Source organism: Rhinatrema bivittatum, chromosome 10 (genome assembly GCF_901001135.1).
Source record: "Rhinatrema bivittatum chromosome 10, aRhiBiv1.1, whole genome shotgun sequence".
Lineage (NCBI taxonomy): Eukaryota > Metazoa > Chordata > Amphibia > Gymnophiona > Rhinatrematidae > Rhinatrema > Rhinatrema bivittatum.
The window spans coordinates 53,610,205-53,625,318 of NC_042624.1; the positions used below are offsets into that span (position 1 = coordinate 53,610,205).

Sequence of the window (15,114 nt, forward strand, 5' to 3'; positions counted from 1 at the left end):
TTAGAAATGTTTTTATATGCGGTATATACATTTTCAAATAAATAACTGTAGCAGGTCACCCATTTCAAGAGATGTTCCTGACATGCCTAAAAGAGATACAGTATAAATCATTGCCAGGAATGCTGTTGCTGCCCTAGGAAAGATCAGTCTCCTGATGTGACAAAATCTCAAGGATCCTGATCCCAGCAGGAGAAGCTTTGGCAATATGAATAAATCCAACTGGAGTCTGACCACAAAGTCTGGGAAATAGCAAGCCATGCTGAGTTGTGCTGCCCGGAGCAGGTGTTAATAGCTGAGCGCTGCTAAAACTAGTACAGAAAAGCAGAAAAAACCTTTTTTTTTTTTTTTTGTACTGCCTCCTACTTAATATCATTGCGATATTAAGTAGGAGGAAAAACTAAACTAAACCAGCTTAAAAAAAAAAAAAAAAAGCACCGGCAGTCGAGTGCAGGAAACGGATGCTCAATTGACAAGCGTTTGTTTCCTGAACCCCTGGTTGTGCGGTGTTTAGGAAAACAGACGCTGAAACTCTGCTTCTGTTTTCCTAACGGGTGGACGTCCGACGCACTTGGGCTGCTGTTAGCAAGGAGGCACTAGGAGCACGCCAGAGTCCCTAGCACCTCCTTGCTAGCGCGACCCCTTAATTTAAATATTGCATGGCGCCACCAGGAGGGGCGTGTTAAGAAAGAGGGCGCTGACTTTTCAGCACATTATTGCATTGGCCCCAGAGTCTTTATCCAGCTCCCACCTTTCTGGTGTCCGTTTTGTTAGTTTGCAGGGTTATCTTCTCGCTCATAGTTTAATTTTGTTTTAAAAAGTGAAGGAAAATTAAAAAAAAAAAAAGTTTTTGTAAATTTACATTGTTCTTTTCCAGTTTTTATTTGGAGACCCCTATTAGGTGGCTATTTTGCTAGTCCCCTGTGTGTTGCTCTGCTGAAGCAGATCTTCAGAGAAAATGAAATTGCTTACCTGGAATGTTTGTTCTTGGGCAACAGAAGCTCAGCGGAGTCGCACAGTCTTCTTTCCTTCCCTTTCTGCTTTACTCATCCTAAAGTAATTGGTCAGGCGTCATACAGGTACCGACAGACGTGCTAGGAAGCCTTTCTGGAAAGTTCTCCAAATGTTTCTCTGAGACCCCAGGCCCCATGTGTGTGTACGTGACTTCCCTTCGTCCAAGAATGAGCATTACAGTTAAGTAATTTTGCGCTCTCTTGCATATATTTCTTGGGAAAATGTTTAAGTGTAAAAAAAACCAACCCAAAACTGGAAAACCTCAGTTGTGTAAGGTATTATTTGAGGATTGGTTGGTAGGAACTTGGATATTCCTTAGCAAGGTTTAATTTCCTTGATCCCAATTTCCTTGATCCCAACCTTAGCATGAAACCACAAATCAAATCTATCCTCAAAGCAGGCTTCTTCAAACTCAACGTTCTTAAGAAACTCCGACCCCTGCTGTACACCCAAGATCTCCGCACAGTGATCCAAGCCACCCTTACCTCCAAACTGGACTATTGTAATGCCCTCCTCCTAGGGCTCCCCTTATATTCAATAAAACCCCTTCAACTTTTGCAAAACGCCACTGCAAGGCTCATTACCAACACACGCATACACGAACATATTACCCCTGTCCTCAAGGATCTACATTGGCTTCCCATCCTTTTCCGTATACACTACAAGACCCTGACCATAGTACACAAATCTATCCACACACACAACTCCAACTGGCTTGACCTCCCTTTCACTGCGCCCCTGTCCTCCCGAGCCACCAGATCTGCCAACAAAGGTAATCTACATGTACCGTCCTTGAAGGCAGCTCATCTCTCATCCACCCGTGACCGCTCCATATCCATTGCCGGCCCCGCCCTCTGGAACTCCCTACCCGTCCACTTGCGCCTTGAACCCTGCGCCATCAAATTCAAAAAGAAACTAAAAACATTCCTGTTCAACCAAGCCTACACAGAATAGACCCTCCCTTCCCTCTATTGCTCATACCCCCTAGGTGACCGCCCTTTTCCTTATATTAAGGAATCTAATCACAATGTACATTGTTGTCTTCTTGTTATGACCTCTTGTTGATTTCTTGTTTAATCTATTTTCCCTACTGCTCTAGGTTAACCCCCTGCCCAGTTCGCCTCCCCTGTTGAAATGTACTTCTAAATCTTTTGTTAATATGTGAACCGGTATGATGTCCCCACTAATACCGGTATATAAAAGTTTCTAAATAAATAAATAAATAAATAAATTTGTGGGGGGACCTGCCTGGAACTGAGTTCCACCACTTCTCTTCAGATTTAAGGGGCAGCACTGCAGGGGTTTCAGTCCCTTCCCTCCAGGCAGCCTGCAGGGCAGAGGAATGTGAGCCTGGAGAAACAGAGCAAAGACCCAGCCACTCTGCTCCCTAATTCAGCCGTTCCCCTCCCATTTGGAGGGGGGAGGTTGGCATCCTGCAGTTGACATTGCCACCTAAAGAGCAAACACAAAAACGTGGTGGAATTAGTACAAGTCTGAAACTTGAGATCAGTAATGCCAGTCATCAAGGCTCCAACCCCGGCTGCACCACTGCTCGCAAGTTTCAAAGTTATGCTCAGTCAGCATCTTCTTGTGCTTGCTCCCTAGGGTTTAATTTCCGAAAGAACAACCTGGAATGGTGTTCTGCCTTTTGTCCAGGACCTGGGGCAGTGGAGCAGAGCTGATGGTGTGAATCAGTTCTGGTGGGTGATGAGCGGCCAGGGGGTTGAGCACGGGTGGGGATTGAGAATGGACGATCACTGGGGTGAGGAGGAGAAAGTATATGTTTAGAATAGTGTGTGCACGTTTGGGGGGCGGGGGTGAGTTCACAATCAATCCTGGCCCAGGACCCCCCCCCCCCCCCCCCCAAGCTCTACAGTTCCACTTCCTTTTTATCCACAAATGAAGCCCTGATTATTAGAGAGTTTATTCCCTCCCTGAGTGAGCCATGTGGAGGAGCGCACTGTAACTGGGAAAAGCTACATTAAAAAAACCCAACCCAAATCCTTCTGCCAGACATTGCTCTGTACTTGCCAGCTCCTGCCACATAGTGGGTCGCACGTGGAATAGTGATACCGCTCACCCAGTATAGTGCTGGAGTGTCTCACTGAGTCACCAAATCAAATGTTGTCTTCCTTTACTTTGTAAAAGTGCATTCAGTCCATCTTTATTGCCTCAGTGCTATTTCACTAGTTGAGCAGGACACAAGCCACACGTGGACCTTCTCCACCAGCACCTCCTTAACTTTGGCTTGAATAACACTGACCTGAAAACATTCAAGAGGATGACTGCATTCTTTTGAAAAATGGAAGCCAGTGCAAAGCAAACCAAATGTAAAAGCTTAAGGAAAGGGCGGGAAGGAGGGGGGTGAAACAGCGCCGATTGCAGTGCCTCGTTTATTCACCCGAGTGGTTTACCGGTTCAGCTGCATTCCCCAGTCGCTGCCACGTAGCTGACATGCTGAGAGCTAATTTCTGGCTTCTGAAACGGCACATTCCTTTGTAGTCTGACAAGAAGTATCATGCCACTGCCCTCTGACGTGGCCGTGTGCTGTTCCTTATAAACTGCTTAAGCCTTAGGAAAGGCAGCTATAGTGAACTCCAAAGTAATCAATGTGAGTCCCAGAACACTTACAAGTTCAAGTGCATTCTCTCTGCACTCCCCTCACGGAGACTCTGTGCTGGGTGGTAGACAACCCTGTTTGCTGTTGAGATTTATTCTTTCTTATTTAGCTGTTCCAGGCAAAGCAGCGTTAGAGATTTGTAATATTTTCTGAGTTGACACCAGCCAGATGTTTTGAATTAAGTTTGTTCCCACAAGAATTCTGTCCTTAAAACTTGCTTCTAGCAGTCTTGTGCAAAACCAAAGCAATCAAACTAGCCCTGATAGCGCACAGTAAATCTGTATTAATTGATATTAGCGTTTTATTAACAAAGTTCAGTAAAATGATACAAGAACTGTAACACAACACAATTTCTTTTTCATGTTGACTAGAACCATTAGTAATGCAGTTATTTTAAATCACATTTTGTGCTTTTTCTTTTTTTTACCACATTCCCTGGGAAAGAATGCTTTGTTAAGTTGAAGGTTACAGTTAGATTTCAGCATCGCATATCTGAGCACTCTCCTCCCTGTGTTGAAGATGTTGAAAAATTGCCAAGCCTTTGCAAGGCTGTAGAACATGCCCTATCCTCAGAGTTCAGATCGGCAGGCTCCTCACTGTTGTCTAGATGGGGATTCAAGGAGTGCCATGGAGAAGCAGAGAGTTTTTTTTTCTGGCCCTGGCACATGCCAGCCAACATAGAAAAGCAAATGAGCTTCTCAAAGAAATGTTTTCCTTTGGAAGCCTATCTCCTGACCAGCATTTCAGTCTGGGCCACTGTTTGTTCAGCTGTGTTGAAATACTGCTGTGATATCGATAGTTCCTTTCTCTTTATCTGGTGTAGCTGTAAGAAGGTAGCAACTTGTAACAGTGGAATGCACCTTGCATTTCTTCCTTAGCAGATATTTTTCCTCTCTTTTTAAAGCTGGAAGTTGACTTCACAGATTAAAAGCACCTGGGGAGTGAGTCCTGGTAACGTGTGAAAGCAGCAGGGCAGAGGTATTTCTTCATAGCTCTCTGTTTTGATATGTCGGGCGATTTTCCTTTATTAGAGAATGCGGCAGGTAAACAGGCAGAGAGAGATGTCCTTGTGCCACACCTAAGCGCAGTACGGCCCCTAGATAAGACTCGGGTTTGTTTTCCTCGGTGTTTTGTTGCCATGATACAGCATAACTGATAAATACAGCTCTGGGAAAATGAATCTGACAAAGGTGCAGAGTATGGAAAATGCTAAAGCATGGCCTTCGCCCTTCAGCTACATCCCAGCTGCCTCATACTGCCATGCAAGCCAGCAAAACAGATCTACTCTTCAGGTTCTGGCATTGGCACTTAATTTGTAAACCCCACAGAGAAGAAACCCTGCGCGCACAGATAACGCCCTATAACAAAATTAAAATGCAGCGGGATCTTTAATGCCTTAAGGTGCAGAGGCTTTGTGTTACTCTTAACAATGTCGCATTGAACATTCTAGCAGTAACTCTGGCCACTGCTTTTATATCCCAAAGTACATTAGTTTGCCAGATTTGCTCTTGTTTAAAATTAAAGTTTGTGTGTCTGGTGCAAATGACCTTAAATTGTTCCTATAAATATTCTGATGTTTTTGACAGGTATGGCTTAAGTCCATAGACTTTTCGTGGCAGTGAGAGAGGTCGCTGGGAATCTTAGGCATTCATTAAGAACCTCTCAAAATACTAGTTCTGCTGACATGCAACCATCATTCTTCAGTTGAGGATATGATCTGCCATGCTGGTCTTTTAAGATGTGACATTGAGTGACACTGACCAGTTTGCATTTGTCAGGTATAATAAATAAGTCCTTGCATTGTCTTAGAAATTATAGCCCCATAAAATTGGTGTTACGCACAAAATATATGAGTTTCAGGTGTCTTTGTTCACGTGACACCGCATGAGCGAGCATGCTGATTTCATGTCGGTCTGAAGCCAGAAGCTAGCAACACTATGCAGACAGCTTGAAAATTGATAATACTGGGAGGAGTCAAGATGGCGACAGTCTGATCAGTGCATCTGAGTTTAGTCCTTACCTTCTTGTGGTTAAATGAAAAGGCAAGCCACAGTTTCCCCTCTGAGCCAGCAGATCGATGCCTTTGTGGTAAAACAGGTGGTGTCTGACTTCGGGGTTGGCCTTGCTGGAGGGAGCGATGGCAGGAGAGAGCCTGGTACAGTTCCCTTGAGGGGTGATTCTTTCCTTTGAGGAGAAGTCTGCTTCGGTAGCCCTGATGGAGAGAGGGAGATTTGACCATCTGATGCCAGTGCCCAGTAGTTGGTGTCTTTAGGACTGCGCCAGCAGAGGAGGGAGTGAGACATGAGATGGATCCCTATACACTGGGGGAACCTGCAGCGGTGCAGCAAGTTCAATGTACACATCAATATGACAGTTGGAACCAGTGAGGCTGGAAAGGAAGAGAGGGCACTCTACCCCAGACAAGGTTGGTGTGTTACCTTTTGAGTTCTTTCAGAGAAATCACTTAAACCTCTTTGGGAAGCAACTGAAGATATGCAACTGTCAGACCAGCTCGAAAAAGTAAATGAGAACTTTCTTGAAGTTAAAACCCAAACTAATAAATTGGAACAGGAAATGGACTCTTTGGACACTTGTCTTAAGCAATTAGTTAATGACCAAGTTTTGGTCAAAGATAATTGGATCTTGCACATCAAATGTGAAACTTTGGAAAATATGTTTAGGTGTAGAAATATGCCAACAAAATAAATCACTGGTCATTTATTTCAAGAATTATTGCAATTTGTATTTATTTTTTATTTATTCAATTTGTAGGACAGACACTGAATCAGCTTCTCAAATTGGAAAGCCACTCTGTTTAAAGTCCACTTAACTTTATTAATGTATTAATAACTAAAATTTTTTCCTCATTTACTCTTAATTTTTCATTGAAACAAGCATATAAACTTACTTCGTACAGAAAAATGAAAATGTGATGAAACATCAGAAATAACAATTAAATCAATTACCAGAAATTTTCAAGTTACATCACTTTTCAAAGCAGGTAAAATTTAAAATGGGGCCCTGAATTATATTGGGAGTTAAAGGAAACTGACTTAACGTGACGGTGGTGCCACATTATTGATTATCTTGTAGTTTATTCTCCAGGAGTAGCATTTACACTCCTGGCGTTCAGGAAGGATTTTCAGCTGTTCCAGAAATATGAAAATAACTTTCCCCATTACCTCTAATACAGCATCTACAGGGATACTTTAACACAAATGTATACCCTAAGGATAACACTTGAGATCTCATTGTTAAAAAATCCCTCCTCCTCAATTGGGTTTCCCTAGATAAATCTGGAAATATTCTCACTACTTCATAAAAATTAAGGTAAATATTTTTAAACGTAGATCTTTCTATAATTTCTGCTTGTGAATTTTCAAGAAATTGTGTCGTTAGACATAGCTTCTAATTGCTCTGGATTGTCCCTTTTGCTGGTATTCGGGGTAAAGAAAAATGTATTTGACATTGGGATCTTATCATTCTCAAACTTTAACATTTCCACAAAAAATCTTTTTAAGGTAACGTATATTTCTTCACCCAAAATTCTTGGAAAGTTTAATGGTCGCAAGTTTAAATGCCTTGCTTGATTTTCTAAATTCTCAACTCTCCTAGACAAATAACCATAATCTTTTACCAGTTTTAGGTTACAAGCAGACACTTGAGTAGTAGTTTGCTCCAATTTTTCAGTCCGTTTTTGCACTTCTTGGATCTGGCCACCCAATTTTAAGTCCAAAGTCTTTACATTTAAAGTTAAACTTTCATACTTGTTCTGGGAATCCTTCACAAAGCCACCGAGGCTTACTACGGGATCCCACATCACCTCCAAGGTGACCACTGCAGGTTTAGAGGGGGGTTGAAACACTTCCACCCCCTTCCCTACTGTGACCGTACTCGGGACATCCAGTGCCATTGCCTCCATGATCTTTCCTTCTTCCTCCAGAGAGATCTGTCGAAGGTATTCGCTCGAGTCCTCCAACCTCCGTCAGCACCACGGTTTCCAGCATACTGGACGAAAGTTGCGGCAGCAGGGGTTTAGCTCTGCAGTTCGGGTTCTCCCTCCCGTCACTGAGCTGATGTCATCCTGCGTCTCTCCTCAAGCTGCATGGCTTCTCGCTGGAAGCGGTGGGGCCGACAATCGGGGGAGCTCAAAGTTGTTTCCCCAAGCGTCTCTGGAGCTCCCTCTCCAAGATCAACAGTGGAGATTCCTCCTCCTTTCACCACCGCTTGAGTCGCAAAGGATGGCATTGTTCTCTGTCCAGCAGGTAAGGACGATTCTGGGGGAAAGGTTCGAACCTTACCCTTTCTTTTCGGAGGCATTTTTCAGGAAATTAAGTCGAGTAGCAGCGTCTCACCCTGCGACTACTCACAAATTGCAATAATTCTTGAAATAAATGACCAGTAGACCAGTGTCTTATTTTGTTGATATAACTCCTTTGAGGGTCTCTGGAATTCAGGTATTTTTTGGACATATTTTTTGTGATTAAATATAGATAGGTGTAGAAATATCCATTTATTAAATTTTCCTAAAGAAAATTGATATATTTAAGCAATATGTACTAGATATTTTAAAGGTGCTACCTTCTGCTTTTCTGCCAGTTTACAAAATATTCTTTCTCTAAGGACAAGCAGTATGGCAATCCTCACACATGGGTGACATCATCCGCTGGAGCCCGGCACAGAAAACGTATGTCAGTTTCTAGCCTCTCTGAGCATGCCTGAGCATGCACTATACCATGAGGCCACACAGAGTCCCTTTAGTCTTCCTTTTTTCGCGGAGCCCGGAGGTTTGCAGTAGTTGCGAGTCTTTCACTTTTTCCTATTTTTTAGACTTTTTTCAGAACAGTTTTTGTGTTCCAATACCTTTGGGATTGCACTTGTTGCAGGGTCCCTCTGTTTCCCTTCTAAATGTTCCTATGTAGGTTTTTCTGCAAGTTTCTTTTGTTTGTAACCTTGGGGTGGCTATGTGCTTGGTGGCTGCTGCCATCGATTTCGATCTTGCATCCTTTTTGTTAAGTGATGCCATGCCATGTCAAGTCTAGCATTACCCTCAATGCAAAAGGGCCATGTCTATCAGGAATCCTCATGATAGATGTGTCCTCTGGGGAATCGAATGACATCCAGGGGTGCCACAAATGCACACAGATGACCCCCAAAGGACTCTGGGCCTGTTTGGAGAAGATGGACCAATATTTTAGGCACCGAAACACCGATCCATTAGCGTTGGAGGCATTGACATCGAGCGACCTTGGAGCCACACCAATGATAATCGAGTCATCGATATCAGCGGGGCCATCAGCTCTGTTGGCATCGATGACTGATTGTCAGGGGCTCCAGAAACAGGCCATTGCCCTGCTCTCCAGGCCGAAATCAACTTTGGGGGAAGAATTGGCATCACTCCCTATTGATGCACAATGCCGAGCATGGGGATGCTTCAGCTTTGGCTGAAAAGCCCCCGAAGCTACCCCCATGGTGAAGAGTGCCAGTCATTCATGATTCTCAGGGGTTTTCCATATTTATTTATTTATTTATTTATTTATTTATTTATTTAAAGTTGTTTTGTTTTTTTAATACCGATTTTCCTGCATAAAATGCATATCAAACCGGTTTACAATGAAACAGAATGAGCAGGAAGTAAAATTCCTTAGTCTAATACATAGTCTCCACTGGTCCAGATGTCAGCCATCGATCTTCCTCTCGGTTCCGAAGAGGATCTGGTCATTCCCTCTGGCTCCCAGTCCATGTTAGCATTGGCCATTTTTTTTAGGAAGAGCTGGAGAAAAGTGCAGCCTGCTGTGGAAAAGATGCTACAAGGGCTTGGTTTGGAGCACTAAAGGCAACAGGACCGGCACAGTCACTCCTTGAACCTCTGCTTGGCTCACCTCAAGCGCTCATTGGTGTTCTACCGTCGCCAGTCTTGGTACTTGCAATGGCATCGATGCCCAGTGGGGCATCACTGCTACCTTCCTGTCCGGCGGTCAACTGAGGGCTCAGTTGGGGTAAGTGTATTTTTGTTTCATCTTCTTTTTCAGCAGAAGACTGCAATTTTTGGACTCGGCTCTCTGAGGTGAAAGTCGGTAGTGCTGGCCTCTCCCTCCTGACCCAGGTTTCCCCCCCCTCCCCTTTGGGGAGTGACCGACGTCCCGACCTGCGGCCATTCCCCGGGGCCGCCTGCTGTCAGGAGGTTAATTCCTCGTCAGTCCTTCTTTAGGTCGGTGGGGGACCACGGCAAGTGTCCGTTGCCGGGTCAGCGCTCATTTTAGGCGCGAGCCACCTGTAGAGCCTCCCTCCCCTCTCTCTCTCTCTCTCTGCGGCGATGCAGTCCGCGGCGCCTTGTGAGGGCTCCGACGGATTATTTTCTGAAGAGGGTCTGTGCTCGGGCTGTTTCCCCGAGGGGGAATGTGCGCCAGCTACTAGCAAGGACATTCGAGCTGCAGACCGCGTGGGAAGGAAGCACCAGGCCCCGTTCCCTCTCAACGCGGGAAAGGCGGCCATTTTGTTGCAAGATTCTGATGCCGCGCTTTCTGAGGAGGACACGGATAATCCGTTCTCCACTTCTAGGCCCGTTTTGGACCCTTACTCTGAGTCTAATCCTGATAGGCAGAGGGGGGATCCCCCGGGGGGTGACCCCTCAGGATGCCAGGCCTTTTCCCCAGAATTCATAGTCCTGATGCACAGGGCTTTTCTTCAGAGCAGAGACACGACCTTCGGGACCTGGGGACCCTCTCCCCCCAAGATACCATGTCCTGCCCCCCTCCTGGGTGGGACCCTCCCTCAGGCTCGCCCCCCTTTAGTAGGCGGGGGAGCGGGGACATCTCTTGGCCCTACCGGGACACCATCGATAATACAGACTTCGTCGGGGGAAGGACAATCCCAGGACCCTGACGTGGACGACCCCACCTGGGCGGCCCAGGTGGAGGGCGACGACCCTAGGGTCCTCTGCATCTTCCAAGCGGAGTTAGATGACCTCATTCCCTACATCCTCCAGGAAATGGATATTGATCCCCCTCCAGAAAACTGGGTACAGTGTATAGTCCTAGTGACGCACTGTCTTGTGTAGTGAAGAGTTGGTAGCGTGTATGTGTAAGTAATAGTGGTGTTGAGTCTGTCACTATTCCCCTACTTATGTCCAAAGCTAGGAGAGTCTGTCTGACAGCTCAGCTCAGTTTTGCTCCAGTTGTTGGCTTACCTGGCAAATTGTGTGAGTCACACCAGATGGAATGTTACACACCCTTCAAATTCTTCCATTAAATTATTATTCCTTCTGAGATAATTCACTTCCATTTTAGTCCATCACATTAAACTTAAAATGAGATGCTAGCTGTATTTATGTTAACCTTCTTTGGGTCATGCAGCCTTGGTGTTTTGATAGAAAACAGATGAAGCATTAAGTGGAATGATAAAAATACTGCAGAAGAAATGTGAATGGTTTGAGCCACTAGAATGTCCATCTTAGAAGGAATTACTTTAGTTTCATCGTAAAATTCCTATATAAATTGTTTTCCTCTTATAAATTTCTTGAAGCTAAGACAATTTAAATATATTTCTCCATCCAACAGGCAGGATTAAATCTGCCATAACCAATGAGTGATGTCATCAGATGGTGCTGACATGGACCCAAATGCCAGGAGGAATTTTCTATGTATGGTTGCTGCTTTGTGAGCCCCTCATTTTTTTTTTTCATGGTGCAGTATTGCTCAAATGGATTCTTAATCTCTCTAAATTTTTTCCTACATTCTGCTTTTTGCTTGAATTTGCAAATATTGTTTACACCACTGCCTCAACAGCCCCTGGACAGAAATTTTCTGCTTCCACCAGAGGACAGGGGATGTACACTGATGCTTCCTGGACCCAAGGAATATGGTCCAAAGCAGAGAACCACTTGCAGATCAACCTTCTGACGCTGAGGGCCATTTGGTATACATTGAGAGTTTTCTCCTACCAGCTCATAGGCAAGAGTCTTGAGCCAGATGGACAATCAGGTAGCCATGTTTTTTGTAAGCAAGCAAAGTGATACAGGCTTGTACACTATTTTCAAAAAGGTCCTGCGGATCTGGTGTTGGACCTGTCATCATGGATCTTAATTCTAGGTGACCTATTTCCCAGGTATTCAAAATATGCTGGCAGACCAGCTCAGCAGAGTCCTGCAGTCTCATGAGTGGTTCCCTATATCAGAGGGTTGTAGATGATTTGCCCCTCTGTAGGGGAGCCTGGTGATCAAACTGTTCATATCAGAGGTGAATTAGAAAGTCAGGTCTTTTCCATGAGATTGAGCAACTACAGATCAGCTCCTGATGTTTTTGCGCTAAACCTGGAGCATTGGTCTGGTCTGTTCTGCTCATACCTGCAAATTCCACCTATTGTCAGAACTGTCCAGAAGATTCTGTGGGACAGAGTGAATGTTGTTCTCAGCCCTTGCTTGGCTGCATCAGGTACGGTTTGCTTGCATACTTAGTCTGCCAATTCAGCCCTCTAACCAGCTGGGGGATGTCTTTCTCTCTCATCACCCAAGAGGGTGAATGCTACTTGAATCTTCTGTCCTTGGCCCTCACAGCATGGAAGTTGTGTTGAATGCACTGTAGTGGCGCCTTGTTCCTTCCCAGGGCAATGGAGGACATTTTAATCATAGCTAGAAAGCCTTTCACCAGAAGTCCTACAGTTTCAAGTGGAAGAGGTTCTCTATATCGGTGGTTCTCAACAGGTGTGTCGCCAAGCACACGCAGGTGTGTCGCCACACATCCCGGTCCCCTGCTGACCCAGCTGCTCCCCATACCCGAGCAAGATAGGTCCTCCACCCGGGCTTAAAACGCTGAAAGCCCAGGCGGAATGCAGCAGGACAGTTGGAGTCAGCGGCACCGGCATGCTCTCTTCTTCCTGCCCTCCCCCTGCGACCCGGAAGAGGAAGTAGTGATCAGCCGGTGCGTGCGCGGGAAGAATAGTCCATGCTAGTGTGGGCAGTGTCAGCCCGAAGAAACGAGAGGCGCAGCCTGAGGAATGGGTAGCACGGCTCCGAGAAAAACAAAGAACGTCATCAACCCCCTCGGCCGATGGGACTCCTTGCTCCGCAAAGGCTGAAAATGAAGTAGGTTGCTGCTGCCTTTAGGGTTAGAAGTGGAGGAGGCTGCTGCTGCTGCTGCCGCTAGTTTCGGGGAGGGGGGGGGGAGAGTGAGTGAATGAGCAAGCATGTGTGTTTGTAGTCAAGCGAGAGGTAAGTCCATAAGGTATGTCTCTCTGTGTGACTGTCTAGGGAGGAGGGAGGGAACGCATGGCTAATTCATCCTGCTATCTACGGAAACAACGTTTACGGTAAGTAAACTTGCTTTTTCCCCGTCGATAGCAGGGCTGAATTAGCCATGCTGTCTGGGAGTCCCAAGCTCCCGGGTTGTGTCCTTGTATATTTATTGTTTGTAGGTTTGGACATCAACCCTTGAAGTGGTAGACAGTCTCATGTTCTTTTTAGTGATAAGACTGCTGTGCCTAGTGCCGCATCAGAGGTAGTTTGCTGTTGGAGGCAATAATGTGATGTGAAGGTATGAATGGACGACCATGTTGTCACTTTGCAGATATCAATTAAGGGAACTTTGTTCAAGTGGGCGACAGATGCTGCAGTGGGGCAGATTTGGTGCGCCTGAGGCTTTGTGATTAGTTTAATGGAACGTTTATTGTAGCAAAAAAGTATGCATTGTGATAACCAACTGGCTATAGTCCTTTTTGAGACTGGTTGACCAGGATCATTTGGGTTAAAGGAAAGGAACAGTTGAGAAGGCCTCTAATTTGAGTCCTGTTCTTATAGTAAGCCAATGCTCTTTTACAGTCCGTGTGTAAAAGTTTTTCACGCTCGTTATGTGGTTTTGGCATAAAAATCGGTAGAGTTATGGTTTGGTTAAGATGAAAATGTTACCATCTTAGGCAGAAAGGAAGGGTGAGGACGAAGTGTCACCTTGTCATGGTAGAATTCAAGATAAGGGGAGTAGCGAACTAAGGCTTGTAGTTCGCTGACCCTCCTTGCAGAAGTAACAGCAATGAGAAAAACTGTTTTCCATGTCATGTATTTGATGTGGCTAGAATCTATTTATTTATTTATTTATTTTAAGTTTTTCTATACCGGCATTCACAATAGATATCGCATCATGTCGGTTTACAATTAACAAGTGGATAGGTAACAAAAAAGGTAAAAACTAATATTTATCTTAATAATAATAATAATAATAATAATAAAAACATTAAACAAGAGAAGGCTAAGGTATGCAGTTACAATAAAACAAGGGAGTAATACAACTTGGAGCATAGAAAAGAAGCAGGGGATTAAATCGAAAGAACGTAAATGCCAATGGTTCGAAATCTAATGGTTCGAAAATCTAATGGTTCGAAATCTAATGGTTCGAAAGGCAGAAGCATTAGTTATCCAGCACCACATTTAAATCCCATGGAATTGGAGGCTTAGTCACCGGTGGCCGAAGCCGGACCATTCCCTTCATGAATCTAGATATCAATGGATGGTTAGACATTGGAAGGTTATTAAAAGGTTCATGAAAGGCTGCTATAGCACTGATATGAACTCGCACCGAAGTGGTGGCTAGCCCTACTTCGTAGAGTGTGTGCAGATATTGCAGTAATTGAGTAGCAGTGGATGAGAAAGGGTTTATGTTCTTTGGAGTACCCCAGTCCAAATAACGTTGCCACTTTCCTTTGTAGTTATGTCTGGTTGAAGGTTTTCTTGACGCAATAAGAATATCCTCTAGTTGAGAAGATAAACCTAAAGGAGTTAGTATTTGCCTTTCAATCTCCATGCTGTGAGATAATTGATTCATGGGGTGAAGTAATGAGCCCCCTTCCTGTGTCAGAAGATGTGGAAGGTTTTGAAGCGTTATCGGTGGATGAATGGAAAGTTTCACGCGATACGGGTACCAGGACTGCCTCGGCCACACCGGAGCTATTAAAATCATGTCTTAACATGTCCTGGATGCAATTCTGAATTGTTCAAGAAATGAGTGGAATGGGTGGATAGGCGTACATCAAGCCTGGTGTCCATGAAATGATGCATCTGGAGCCATCCTTTGATTGCTGGGGTAAATTGAGCAGAAGGTTTGGACTTGTCTGCTTCCGTGGCAAAAAGGTCTATTTTGGGAAATCCCCACTGTTGGAAGATGTTTTGCCCACCTCTGGATTCAAGGTCCATTCGTGTGGATGAAAAATCCGACTGAGACTATCTGCCGTTACATTGTCCAGACCTGGAAGATAAGTTGCTTGAATTGATACTTGGGCCTTGACTGTCCAATGTAGAATTCGTGTTGCTTCCTGGCATAGAGTCCAGGAACCGGACCCTCCTTCCTTGTTTATGTAAAACATGGCTACCTGGTTGTCTGTATATACCATGAGGCTTGATCCCTGTATCTGATCCGAGAACGTTTGAAGTGCCATCCAAATGGCTCTTAGCTGCAGGAGATTGATCTGGTATGTAGATTCCTGAGGGGTCCACAGAC

General features: G+C 44.8%; 1 protein-coding gene across 1 annotated transcript in view; it reads left to right on the forward strand.

Annotated features, from left to right (window-relative positions):
- FAM102B (family with sequence similarity 102 member B) overlaps positions 1-15,114 on the forward strand; it is a 128,200-nt gene that overhangs the window by 57,203 nt on the left and 55,883 nt on the right. The gene's annotated exons all lie outside the window — the stretch shown is intronic.